At 39.5% G+C, this 15277-nt stretch overlaps 1 long non-coding RNA gene across 1 annotated transcript in view; it reads right to left on the minus strand.

The window, feature by feature from the left end:
• LOC122791382 overlaps nucleotides 1-15277 on the minus strand; it is a 679387-nt gene that overhangs the window by 663336 nt on the left and 774 nt on the right. The gene's annotated exons all lie outside the window — the stretch shown is intronic.

The raw sequence follows: 15277 nt of genomic DNA on the forward strand, positions 1-15277 counted from the left end.
ACCAAATAATGGCAAGTGAAGATGGGCCATGCTAGTATACCCCTTCCAGGAATAGTGACTGCTGTAGTTCACTTAACAGGTGCTGCAACAAACCATCATGTTAAGGGTGTGCACACTTATTAAACCCACATATTGTATGCATCTCAGTCGGCATCTGCACAACTAACACATTTGTTTGCTACTGCATTTGATTGCACAGGTCATATGTGACATAGGTGTGTGTAATGCTAACATATGCAGTATTGTGGCCCCATGGCATATCAGGAAAGAGGGTGGCATGTCAATAAGGGTGTGTACATTCCTCATAGCCACAGTAAGCTTTGAAGGTTGTCAGTGTATTCAGCTTTTATTGCTCATATATGCACTGCTGATGATGAGATCTGCAAATAAGACGTCAGGTATTCACTATTGACATCTGTCCTCATATCAACCCAGCTATGTGTCAGCCAAACACATAGGAGCTGTGAGCAACAGAGCAAACATAACTGCCACACATATACACATTCAGCAATGGTGTGTACACTTGTCAGATATGGAGCACAGTACATGCCAGGGTGCTCTACAGGTACACAGCAATACTGTGTACATGGGTGCAGTGTGTTCTGTGGGAGGGGCATCACCTACTAACACAACTCATGCATCAAGGAGATGTACAATGTTCGTAACAGGGATTGAGTATAGCTGCAGTGCATGCTGTTGAGTGCCATATGTCATGCATGCTGACAGTTGGGTAATGAGAGGTCTGTGTAATATCTTTGTGCCACCTCACCTGTAAGTGTGTGTGTGTGTGTGTGTGTGTGTGTGTGTGTGTGTGTGTGTGTGTGTGTGTGTGTGTGTGTGTGTGTAGAGGTAAGCAATGATGTACAGGTCTTAAAGTACGTTTTTTAATTTCCTCTCACAGGTGGCAAGGTGGGTCAGGGTCCCTCCTGCAGTTAAACTGGTGTTAGTGTCCATACAGACTCTGACAATGATGGTAGGTATGGTGAGGCACAGGCAGGGTTGTCAGGGTCTGAAGCTGTGCCATCAGTTGACATCCCACTGTTATCCATCCCATCCCTGCACACAGTTACATTGCCTATACATAGCCCATCACCAGTGGCCATAGATGAGGGACAGTTGGTGTTTGGTGGCATGGAAGAGGACAGTGTGGTGACTATGGGAAATGTGTCTGTACACAGCAGCCATAGCCGGATGACTTGGAAGGTACCACACAGGCAGATGTACAGGGGTGCTCTTAGGAGGGCTGCTGGCCATCATGACCCTGGCAGAAGTGCCACAGCAGGTGTCATCAGGCGCATATTTTGGGCCATCATGGAGGTACAGGCACATATGGAACATTATACCAGACAGAGTCTGAGGCTCCAGAGGGCTACTTATTCTGCTGTTGTTGACAACATCCATGATCTTGCAGGTGCCCACCCTTAGTTTGCAGAGGTCCTGGATAGATGGTTGGGTGAGATGGTGGGAATCCTTGACTGTGCAATGTCTGTGTTAGAGCATATGGTGGGAGTAGGGTGACAGCCAAGTGGACTTAGGTCAGCAGCACCAACAGTTGGAGGTCTACATGGACATGCAACAAGTCACAGCTGCTCCCGTAGTGGCAGTACCAGCACTGCAGGGAGGTGCTGTCCACACCACAACACAGCAGGCCATGAGCACATGGCCCTGGTTGATCCCAACAGGGACCCGGATCCAGTGGACATTTGTCATCATCAAGGGAGAGTACCATACCTGGCCTTATACCCGGTAGTGCTCATGGAACCCCTGGCAGGCACAGTTCTCATGTCCATGGCCTGAGACGGTGAACTGGACACCCTGCCATGTATGGTCTGCAGCTGTCCAACAAACCCCTGTATAGGGCAGCCACATGGCCAAACTGTGTGCATACATACACACACATCACCAACACAGCTAGGGCATCTCCTTACCTACACACACCACATCTGCACAGCCCAAATAATAATGAAACCTCCTAACACCCACACATGATGTCAACCAAATGGCTCAGCCTTGGTCTCTGGCAAACCCACAACACACCATGTGCATATGATGATACCTGTGCAACATCCCTGTCATCCAGACCATCGATGCAGGGACAGGCTAATATGGTTCTGATGCACAGGGTGAATGTACTAAGGTGTAGCAATGTAATGTTGTGTAACATGTTTTAAGCAGGAAAGATTAATGCTTACATGTCAGGATGTGCAGCTGTCTGGCCATGATGCATTATAGCTGTTATTAACAATGACTGATAGTGGCCTCCATAATGTTTTCAGTTTGTGCTAACGGTGTCTATGTGTTAGCAGGATGTTGATCTGCTGTTGTTTCCTACAAGGGATTTGGCACTGTGGTGACACATTGACTGTGTCATAGCCTGGGTACAGCTGAACATAAGTAACAGGTCTGTATAACAGTTACTGCATGTTAGACTGGCTGATAGGTCTGAGAGTGTATACAGGTGAGTGCATGGTGGCTGATGTCAGCAGCCCTTCTACAGTGGACAACGGTAAGTGTACTGGGTGGCACACACCACATGTTTGTGTATAACACACACACACACACACACACACACACACACACACACACACACACACACACACACACACACACACACACACACACACAGGCTTTGGTGTTGTTGCAATACACAGATAATACTGTACACGTGGATGTACTTAATTTTGCACTGAACCCATTTTAGCCTATGTAATTCCACCAAGACAAAATAGGCAAAACATCACATCAGTAAATAATCAGTCTGCTACTTTAATGTCATTGACTATGGTACTGGCAGGGTATATGTCCCCTTCCCCAATGTAGTGCAATCCTGGAGTTGGTAAACATAGGTGTACTGGTGTGGGTCACACAGCCCACCATCATGGAGGGTGTGTGGTGGTGTAGAGCCACACATAATGTGAGTGACAACTACTTAACCTGTGAAGATAAACTGTACAGTATTACAGCAGATTAAGTGGGGGGGATACCCACAACAATAAACCCAATGAGGGTGGCTGTGTCCACAACATTGACAACCAACTATATATACCAACTGCAGTATCGCTGTACAGCTATACAGTGGGAAAGAGGGCATTTACACATCTACTACTAGTTTTGATGGAATGAATTTCCACAAGATGATTCCTTTGAAATGTTAGGATTTGCCAGTCAGTTCTCGGACAAATGACCTCCTGGGTCATGTATTTTCTGCAAACTGAAGTAGATCCCTTCACATACACACACACTTACTTGGCAACACTGAGAGTAGAACCCTACCTAGGTACTTATTGCTACTAATGTGCTTGGCCTTAATTGCACACACCACACAGCTTTTAGGATGAGGTGTGTCCCGAGTTTCCTGTTAAGTGAGGAATATCACCAGGCCTTGTACAGTATGGTAATGGGAGATGTACTGGGTGTTAATGAACAATACATAGTATTACATACTGTCATATACACATTGACAAACACATAACAGTCATGAGAGTAGAACCCTACCTAGGTACTTATTGCTACTAATGTGCTTGGCCTTAATTGCACACACCACACAGCTTTAGGATGAGGTGTGTCCCGAGTTTCTTGTTAAGTGAGGAATATCACCAGGCCTTGTACAGTATGGTAATGGGAGATGTACTGGGTGTTAATGAACAATACATAGTATTACATACTGTCATATACACATTGACAAACACATAACAGTCATAGACATGTCTGAGAGACCTGGGTTTATCAGTGCTAACTACCTTGTCAGTGATTCCATTCTGTTACAGATCATTTGCACACAGCACATGCATCATTGGGCTGGATAGTGTACACAGTTACCTGTATGGTTGATGGTGACAGTGGTCCTCATACAGTGGACCAGGGGACATGTACTGGGGGTACCATGGTGTAAAGACAGTATACCCAGCACGCACACCCCACATTGGATACTTTACTCACTGAAACCCATGATAATACTCTGACATACCCACAATCACACATTGACCAGGACTGCAATACAACCACTTGTCTATCTCATCAGTGCTACTACAGGGATATGCATTTATTGCACATGCCACAGGGATAGTAGGGCGATGGTTTGTCATGGCTCTCCTAATGTCAGCAACATCACTATCCCTTATACTGTATGGCCAGGTGTATTGTATTTGGAGAATGTGGCCTCAGAATGCTGTATCCTACAAGTATACACAGTTGCACACATACACACACTTGCCAGGTAACCCATGTCTATATACTCATTTGTACAACAGTGTTGTGCTGGAACTGCAAGCTCCAGGTAGCACATAGGCTGAAGAGTGTAACAAGGTGCATTTATTTATTTATTTTACATTTGTTGACCGGGATAGTCCGACTGGATACATGTTCATTTTCAGCAGAGGCCCGGGGAGAAAAGCTCCAAACACAACATACAGAAAACATAATACAGGAAAAATCATAATATCCATACATGTTGCAAACAGTTTACAGACTGTTTAGTCAAGCAAGTTATACATTGGATCATTATTAAACTTATATAAGTATCTAAACCAACAATTATGTCACAGCTTGTATGTAGTATAAAGTACTGTTTGGCACACAATTATAGAAAGGAGCTAGTCAGGATTAGAACAAGGACATAACCAGTGTGTCTTAAAATGTTGTCTGATACTTTTTTTAGAATTGAGTTAGTGAGGATACCAGAGTAAGATCGGCAGGAAGGGAGTTCCACGTTTTGCCAACAGAGTTGGCAAACAGGGAGTCCCCAGCTGAGTTACTGGTTTTGAATGTTTGAACCAGCAGTCTGTTAAATGAGCAAAGTGGCCTGAGGTTACTGTAGGGGCTAATTATGTTTTTAATTGCAGGTATATTTTCAGATTGGTTGAGTACTTTATATGCCACTATAAGCTGGTTGTATTGAAGTAGGCTAGGTAATTCAAGCCATCCCAGAAGATTTGGGTTATGACAGTGGTGTGTCCTATATCCCATGCCTGTGGCAAATCTAGCAATTTGGTTATAACAGCCAGAGAGCTTGCTAAGGTCAGATTTGTTCAAATTGGTGAATAAAGGGGAGGCATAGAGAAGGGTAGAGGGTAGATGGGAATGAGCAATAGCAGTTCTAGAAAGTGGAGTAAGAAAAGGTATAATCTTATAAAGGGAGCCACATTTTTATTAATGTTTTGATAGTTTGGTTGACATGCATATCAAATTTAAGGTTATTATCTACTATAACACCTAAGAGTTTAGTTTGGGCTTCTGGGGAGATAATGGTGCCATTATTAGATTTAATGGTAAAGAATAGTGATGAGGACCTACGAGTGGGGGAAAAAGTAGCAGCTTTGTTTTGTTAGGGTTTAAGATCAGGTGATGATTCCAGAGCAAATTTTCAACAGTGTTAAATGTATTCTGGGACAATGTCATTAGTTTTGTCTGGGAGGTGGCTGAGCAGATTAAAGTGGAGTCATCTGCATATTGAATGCAGGTTGCATCTGAGATGACAGAGTGGAGGTCATTAATAAAGATAGGGAAAATAAGGGGTCCTAGTATAGAGCCCTGGGGGACTCCTAGGGTGATGAGTAGAAGGGAGGATAGTTTGGCCTGCCATAGGATGGCCTGTTGTCTACCACAGAGGTAGGATTGAAACCATTGGAGAGCGTGGTTATCTAAGGAGAAGGCCTTCAAAGTATGGATGAGTTTTTGGTGGTTAACCATATCAAAGGCCTTGGAGAGATCAAGAAAGAGGGCTGAGGTTAGTTTGTTATTATTTTGGTTATGGTTTATGACATCAGAGAAGGAGAGGAGAGCTGTGGTAGTACTATGGAATGGCCTAAAGCCATGCTGAGAGCTAGCCAACAGATTGTTCTGGATAAGATAGTGCAGGAGTTGTTTATGAATGCACTTCTCCATAATTTTAGCCAGCAGTGACAGAATAGCTATGGGTCTGATGTTTGACAGTTCAATGGAGCTACCTCCCTTATGGAGTGGTATAACATGGGATATTTTCCATATGGAGGGGATGGTAGCTTCAGATACAGTTCTATTAAGATGGAGATGGCATCTGCAGCTTTTGTAGATACTCTGCAGGGAGGAGATCAGCAGATAGGATGGTTGGCTTTCATTTCTTAATTAGGGCATGGGTAAGTGATATCGGTACTGGTTGAAAGCTAAAGGAGAATTAGGTACTGGGTATAGTGGCAGTTGAGTTAGAGCAATTGGGAGTTAGCTGACTAGTATAGTCTCTGTGAAGAAACTATTAAATGTGTTGGCAACATCCTCTGGGGTTTTATGGTTGGAAGATGAAGGGGTTGGAGTGGTGGTTTGACTTAAGTGAAGAAGTTTGTTTATGCCTCCCCAGAATTTTTGAGTTTTTTTGATGTTTCTGTTGAAGATGGCAGTAAAAATTGTTTTTGTCTAACATAAATTTCTTTGTGTCATTCCTTAATTGTCGATATCTTAGTTGATCTAGTGGAGTTTTTGTGGCATGCCATGTGGCCCATGCCTTGTTTCTAAGTAAGATTTTTAATTTGGTATCTTTTGAAAGCCACGGTGCAATTTTTGCTTTGGTTCTAATAGAGCAAACAGGAGTGTGAGAGTCCAGAATGGCAAGGAAATTGGTATTAAAGTATGCTACAGCTTCATCCAATGGTAATTGTTTATGTGTGTGTATATATATATATATATATATATATATATATATATATATATATATATATATATATATATATATATATATATATATATATATATATACATATATATATATATATATATATATATATATATATATATATATATATATATATATATATATATATATATATATATATATATACACACACACACACACACACACACACACACACACACACACACACACACACACACACACACATATATCTATATGTATCAAGGGAGCCCGCAGGATTTTTTGCAGTGTGGTGCAAACCCAGAGCCCCGGCCATGCAGCCCCACCCCCTCTGCCCACACAGCCCCACCCATGCAGCCATTCCAGTGGCTATTTCTCCCCATTTGTCATAGACACTGTTCAAATCTCTCAGTGTGCATACTGTTTTATGCTTTACTTCTACAATGATTACAGATATTTGGATTTCATTTACAACTTTTATTTCAAATTTTATAGCACGAACACTGATAGACATTTACTAAACCTAAAGAAAGCAATAGTCTTACAATGAAAACAGACATAGCATTAAAACTTTACCTTTGAAAACCACATTCACTGAAACAGCATTGAAACCCAGATTCAAAGAAAATGCATCTGGCCAGTGGCAGGGTAAGTTTACCTTTGGGCTGTTTTCAAATCATAGTCTCCTTGCACACATTTTTAGAGCCATGCAGAAGTTCTTTGATTCACCTTCCTGACTGTATTAATTATATTATATAATAATTTAATTATATCCCTTGTATATAATACAGCACCACCTGTTAGAGTGTGTTTTAAATTTATAGTTCTGAATATTTTTCCTTTAAGCAATGAAACAAATCATATGAACCAATGACAACCTGCCAAATTCAGAACATTTCAACCATAAAGGGCCACTCAAACTTGTCATACAATCCACCAGTATCAGTCAATATGCAGAATCTCTGCAGAAGTAAAAGTCATCTGAATAATTTCACATTAAAGAGATCTGAAACCAATGAAGAGATTGTTGCTAGAAAACTTCATATTTCAGTATTACATTTACAAATTCAGTGCCTGTTGCCCTTGAAGAATAAATTGCCTATGCTACATTAAAAAGAAATGGTAAGTTGGTATATTGCAATAGGGAATGGATGAAAAACAGGTTCATAGTTATTAGGTGTCTCATCCAGAGGAGGACATGCTAAGAAATGCAGTACTATACCCCCTTAAAATACAAATGTACATGCTGTAGGAATAGAACCTACAGCCCTTTACATCAGGATGCAAGTATGCCACCTGCTGTGCTAACACTGCTTTAAAATTCTATATCACAATAATGATACCATTTGCTAAACAAAACAGTTGCACATTTTAAGCAGACTTAGCATGAGCAGCAGTAACCTTTGCTTCCCTTGAAGCTCACAATTCCTTGAAATGCACTTGAAAATAAATTCCACCTGTTAGATGTAACTAGGGCATTTCTCTCTCTCTCTCTCTCTCTCTCTCTCTCTCTCTCTCCCTCTCTCTCTCTGTCTCTCTCTCTCACACACACACACACACACACACACACACACACACACACACACACACACACACACACACACACACACACACCTTAACTTCTTAGTGCAAGAAATACATAAATAGATGTTGTCAAAGTTACAAGTTTAAACTCTGTGTGAACTTGGTGTTTGTTTGTTTTTGACAGACAGGTATAAAGGAACTCATGGCTCTGTATATAGTTGAATCTCTCTGTACTGAAGTACTCCCTACCATGATGCTGCTTTAATAAATAGTGTGTTTGCATTCAGAAACTTTTACAGTTTTTATACTGAATTTTATAGCTACATGAATTAGAAAATAACCAATTTCTTTTTCAGAGCCTAACCTAAAAAGTCCACTCCTTACAAGCACTGCTTCCCCTGGAAAACATCTATATATGCATCATCACAGAGACCTAGTTCAAGACTGATGACAGCACTCCTTTAATGCAGGATTTCAATACCTGCCACAAGTTCAGGCTTATCACCCGAGATGAAAAGGTGATGGTGTCTACATATTCTGAAAGAACAATTCATCTCCAGACTTGCTAGGTGAGATAATGATGTGGAATTCCTCTACATCCAACTTAGCATTAACAAAACTCCTTACTGTGTCATACCTAACTATAGGTCCCCTCTATGTACCCCATCAGTCCATATCTCCTGCCTAATGTGGTGCCCCTATGCATTAAGCTAACATCATTATTCTAGGAGACTTCAATCAACTACTTCTCCATTAACTGGAAAACTTGTATATCCTTGAGTATGTATTCCCAGACAGTTCTGGATTTCATCCATACAGGATATCTGGATCAGTTAGTCGGTACCAAAACAAGAGTGATAAAATCCTGGACTTGGTCCTTAACAATATTGCACAACTTCGGTATCCACAAACTGCCACTTCCTCTCTGGTTAAACTGGACCACAAATCAGTCACATTAATTAGAAGACTGAAGCCAAAACATCTTCCAATACCTCTGTTTTCAGAGATTATGCTAAGGTTAATCTACTAAAACTAAGCGATGGCCTGAATTATGTGGAATCCTTTATTGTCAAATGTAAATAGCTGCGTAGACACATCTATCCCCCTCGGAAGTAAATAGAAAGCCACATTTAAGAATAATTTCATTTAGTCTAACCCAAATATAAACAGGCTCTGTAATAAAAGAAAACATATTGCCTGCAAAAGTAAATTTAACTTTCAAGATGCTAAAGACACTTTTGCTAAACTTAACAGGGAGCTTGTTATCCTGATCAAATCAATGAAAGCCAGATATGAGGTAAAAAATAACCAACTAGGTGAAGGGTAACTAGAAAGCCTTCTTTAACTATGTTAGAAATCTCAGAAACAATTTGCAGCACTGCACAGAATAATAGTAAATTATTTTAAATTCCTGGACATAGGCAATTTACTAGCAGACAAATTTAGTTCAAACTTCAAACATGTATGTGTGTATATATATAGCAGAGTGGCCAGAATTCAATATTTTGTGCTCAGACGTCATAAAATTGCCCATATATTACCCAGCTAGCTACCACTTAAAAATATACTCAAAAATCTGTCCTTAAAACTTCAAAAAGGCACACATTTAACTATTGCCACTTATAAACCATGAACATGTTATTTTTAGTGGTGCATTTCTATCAGGAAGGTATATTTTTCACTCTACACAGTTTAGTCAGGTCTAACCATTCTAAACCTTAGAACTATAAAATTTCTGAAACAATCAGAAAAAATTAAAATTAAACATTTAAAATTTTGCTTAGTGGCAATCACCAACATTGGGATCAGTCCCTTATCCCAGATACTTAATATATGACAATGATTTCCTCTCTTTAGAGGTTGTCCTCTGCACCTTTACAAGTCCGTTTGATAAGTGTTTTTGTCATCTTCAATGCCCACTCTCCTTTTTTATGAATAATCTATTTGACAGATTTTACAGGCAGAAGGATACAACACCACATCTGGATCGACATTTTGTGTGTGTGTGTGTGTGTGTGTGTGTGTGTGTGTGTGTGTGTGTGTGTGTGTGTGTGTGTGTGTGTGTGTGTGTGTGTGTGTCTGTGTGTGTGTCTGAGCATATGTGTAGAACAATTTTAGAAAGCTTCATCAATGAATTCTTTGTTTCTTTGTTTCTATAACCATTTCACTATATCACATACACATAGGTGTACCATTTCTTTGAAGTCCCTTTCTTTCTCCTTTGAAGAATGTTACAAGGATTCATCAATGAGATAGTGGATGCAGTTTTCTATGCTTGGATAAGGTTTATCTTCTGACTAAAATATAACTTACATGTGATTCAGATTAGCCAGTCAGAATAACATTTGAAACTTAACACCATCTATAGCCTGCATTTCACATTTGTTAGCAGATGTTATAATAGCATATTCCCATCTAAATTAGTTTGACCCTACTTTGCTATACCTGGTATACATATGGGTGTATGGGAAAAGGTACAGACAGTGCACTCCTGAGAAATGGGGAGAAAATATAGAGAGTGCACTTCTGAGTGAAGAGGAGGAAACACAGGCACAGCACTCCTGAGTAATGAGGCGAAGACACGGACACAGTGCTTCTGAGAAATGGGGTGAAGATAAAGACAGTGCACTCCTGAGTAATGGGGTGAGGACACAGACACAGCACTCCTGAGTAATGGGGAGAAGATATAGTTAGTGCACCCCGAGTAATGGGGACACTCCTGAGTAATGGGGAAAAGATACAGGCAGTGCACCCCTGAGTAATGGGGAGAAGATATAGATAGTGCACCCCGAGTAATGGGGACACTCCTGAGTAATGGGGAAAAGATACAGGCAGTGCACTCCTAAGTAATGGGGAGAAGATATAAATAGTGCACCCCGAGTAATGGGGACACTCCTGAGTAATGGGGAAAAGATACAGGCAGTGCACTCCTGAGTAATGGGGAGAAGATATAAATAGTGCACCCCGAGTAATGGGGACACTCCTAAGTAATGGGGAAAAGATAAAAGTGCACTCCTGTGTAATGGGGTGAAGATATAGACAAGCCATGCTGCTAAGGAATGGGGACAAGATACAGACAGTGCACCCCTAAGTAATGGGGACACTCGTGAGTAATGGGGAAAAGATCCAGACAGTGCACTACTGAGTAATGGACAGAAGTTGCAGACAGTATGATAGAAACTGTTACTGGTGCTCAAAGACGCCTTCCGACAGGTAAAAGCAGGTAATCAAAATCAGGAACCAGAAGAAGTCACCACGGATAAAAGAAGTCTCCGTTTGTAGCAAAATATAAAATATTTAATGTAGTAAAATACAGTAGATGAGCGCTTTCGCATAGCCAAGCTATGCTTCCTCAGATAATCAAATTACAAATGCAGTTAATGCTTATATATACATACAAAAAGCATTTTGGCGGGATTGTTAACTCAATTAAAGAATTAGCCAATTAATATGGTATCCAAGGTTACAATTAAAACCACTTACAAGATTAGAACTTCAAACTTCAAACTTAAAGTCCCTAAACGCAAAATATATTTGGCTTTATGAAGATCTAAACCGTAAATTAAAACATAAAACAACATAACTAGAAATCGTTGTTCAAACGCTGCCCAATAAAAATGTATAAACATATTCAATTTCTAACATTGTGTGCTGCATTCTTAGAATATAGTGACACTTCATTCTTATTCTTAGCGTGAAAAGTTGTAAGCCTTCATATTTAGCTTACATAACAAATAACATCAGCGAGAACCTACTCTCGTTGGCGTAACAGGCAACAGGACATTCCATAGCAATACAAAAATAATACTGTAGTAGTCTAAAAGATACGGTACAACACAATGAGACTTCTTGTTGAAACATTTGTTCACTAGAAGAACAGTTGCTAAAAACATCATGATAACTGTTGTCTGAGATAATCGTCCAGGCTGCAAAAATACATGTTATCAGATATAGTGTAGGATAAATATAAACAAAAGCGTAGATGCGGCGCCCCTGTCTGGGGCGTCTGCCGATTGTAATTTTTAACCTCTATTATATAGACATAAGTATAAATATAATTATGATTGTAGTCTATCTATATCTAAAACCGTGCACATTATTCTATAAAAAAGGGGGGGGGGGGGAGTGGACAGAAAACCCCTTAATGACAATACGTCAATTTTATCAGCTTATTGAAATATAAACTGTTCTTTTCAGAGTAGTGTCTCTATTATAAGGACTCTAAGCCCTATTTCTTTATATATTGTGATCCTTGCCTTAATATTTAGGTGAAACATATTTAAATGTATCCTAAAGTTGGTCCAAATTACGAAAAAACTAGAGGAACTTTTTTGCTATGGATATGAAGCCAAAATTAATGGTCAGGAGCATATCCAATTGTTACAATTCAAAACTCTTGAAAAACTCAGAAAAACAAAGAAAACAAGAAAAACATGTAAACATGAACTCTTATGGATAAAACATTTGTGTCTCTGAGATAAACTCTCTGAATAAATAAATAAATCTAACAGTGTAAACTACATCAAACTGTATAACGATATAATAGTCATGATAATATACGTCACAGAAGGTCCATTCACTACCTAGTCCTGGTTGGAATGATCTCAAAGTACAAGACCCCCCATTACAAAGGTCTATTATTCAGGATAGGTTTTATAGATAAAAACTGGTTTATTCCCGGGTCAGCTTGTGCCTTCAGTAAAAGTATCCATTTTAGCTCCATACATGCTAAGTTGTTAATACTATCTCCTCCTCTAGCATTGTCTCTCATTACTTGTAATACTTTAAATGTAAAATAATGAGAGTTGTGCTCAATGATGTGTTTTGCAAGTGCATTTTGATCACTTTTTTTCCTAATGTCATAAAGATGATTGCACTCCTGAGTAATGGGGAGAAGATATAAATAGTGCACCCCGAGTAATGGGGACACTCCTAAGTAATGGGGAAAAGATAAAAGTGCACTCCTGTGTAATGGGGTGAAGATATAGACAAGCCATGCTGCTAAGGAATGGGGACAAGATACAGACAGTGCACCCCTAAGTAATGGGGACACTCGTGAGTAATGGGGAAAAGATCCAGACAGTGCACTACTGAGTAATGGACAGAAGTTGCAGACAGTGTTATTTAAGTAATGAGGAAAAATGTTTTCCACAGCTCCTGTGTTGCTACATCTAGCTGATAATGAAATTCTACAAATGTGGAAACAGTGAAATGCCCACTCTTTCAGTTAGAATAGCAACCACCACTTTCTTCATTGACAACTGTATCTTTGTTATACCTATATTTTGTGCTAGGCATATTCTTTATGAACTGCTAGAAACAGCGTTTTGTAGTAAATCTAAAGATCTTTTAACCAGAGGCACACTTGCCAATGCAGCTGTACCATTTTTAAAGTCACCTTATCCCTACTACTGGCCAATCATTAGCACACTTTCAATGAACCAGACTCATCATTCATAATGACACAACTGCTGGTCATAGGGAATGACCATCTAGGTAGTCAACAGGTTCTTTTTATGTTTTTTTGGTCTTAACATCTCCCCTTAACCAGCTACATGTATGTTTGAAGGTGCAACAATATGCAGTGCTTCCTCTGAAAGTTCACATTCCGGTACATGCCCCATGAAGTTGACTCAGTACATTACTTAGCACATATATTGACTATTGCTGGCTCTAAACTATTTGTTTCCTGCAACAGGTGTCCACAGTGCTGCTGGACCACAGGACATTAGACATGCTTTCCCATCCTGTGTCATTCCTGGCCTTGCCAGCATTTGACTAAAGCCTTAGACAAAGCTTTATCCCTTTGATACAGTCTTCAGCGGTATGATTTTAATGATTTTATAATCACTGTATGTAACAACATTAATGCAAAGATATGTTTTCTTTTAACACTTAACTTAGCCATAACATAATGTGTTCCTCTGAAGGCTGTACAGTAAAACTGAAGGGAATGAGCTCAGTTACTTGGCTAATAGTCATAGAATGCTTTCAGATGACTGTTACATATGTGAGACAGGGATTGTGAACCAGTAGACGTCAGTGGCTGCATGAAGTACTATCATTGCAGACAGCATGGCTTCACTGTGCCATCTCTGGCAGAATATGTAAGAAGATTTGAGTGACACTGAATCATCACGAACCAACAAAAACACTTAGGGATTTTATTTCTGACTACTAATTTTTCTTTGGAAACACTGCATGATGTTCATTTCTATATGATTTTGTGAATACTTATGACTTATGTATACCTAGTTACTCAAGCCCTGCATGAAATGACACACATTTAACAGCTGTCAGTTTTGTTAAGCATAACTGATGAAGAATGAAGCCTCTCAAGTCAGTTACTTAGCACCGTATATTGTCCTATCATTGTTTCCATGGCGTTGTGTTTGTAATACAGTTAAGCTACTAATATGATCATGGCTGAAAGTATGGAACACATCTGTCAGGGCAACATTAATTCAACATGTCACAAATACAAGTTTGAAAGATGAGAAAATTAATTTTCATTTCAGAACTGATAAACAGCCTCATAATTTATTTACTAATATCTTATTCTTTCTCATGATGTAAGTCTAAAATTTATATTTAACAATTGCTCCTTGTGTGGATTTGTATGATTAATTCCTGTATGTACTTTCTTGTGCTTCTCAGTAAATAAGTAAGACAAAATGAGCTGTTTACTCTGGTCTAGATCACTGCAGTCTGTCAAGTGAATTGCAACTCTATAAAAAATACAGTCATAACGAAACCTTAAACTATGGGACTAAGAATCCCAGTGACTCAGTGGACACAGGGCTTGACTGTACTCAGCTGAGGGCAGGTTACCAAAAAAAAAAATATATATACTTATTCACAAAAACAAATACAAAAAAACTGGAATATAAGCTGTAACCATCTGGCAAATTAAATAGCTAGCATGACAGAAAAAAAATATGCACAATTATTCTGAGTACTACAAAGTACAAACACATGAATCAGCACCCAATAATGTGTGATACACGTGTTATTTTTATAATTATAAACTGTCATTCAAACAGGTGATGCATCAAAGTGATGTGTAACTTTAATCTGACAGGAAAACAACACTGTGAAACAAGCAGCTCCGCATGTGATATTTCCTTTTGC

Source organism: Protopterus annectens, chromosome 17.part0 (assembly GCF_019279795.1).
Source record: "Protopterus annectens isolate FY-2018-M chromosome 17.part0, PAN1.0, whole genome shotgun sequence".
Taxonomy (NCBI): Eukaryota; Metazoa; Chordata; order Ceratodontiformes; family Protopteridae; genus Protopterus; species Protopterus annectens.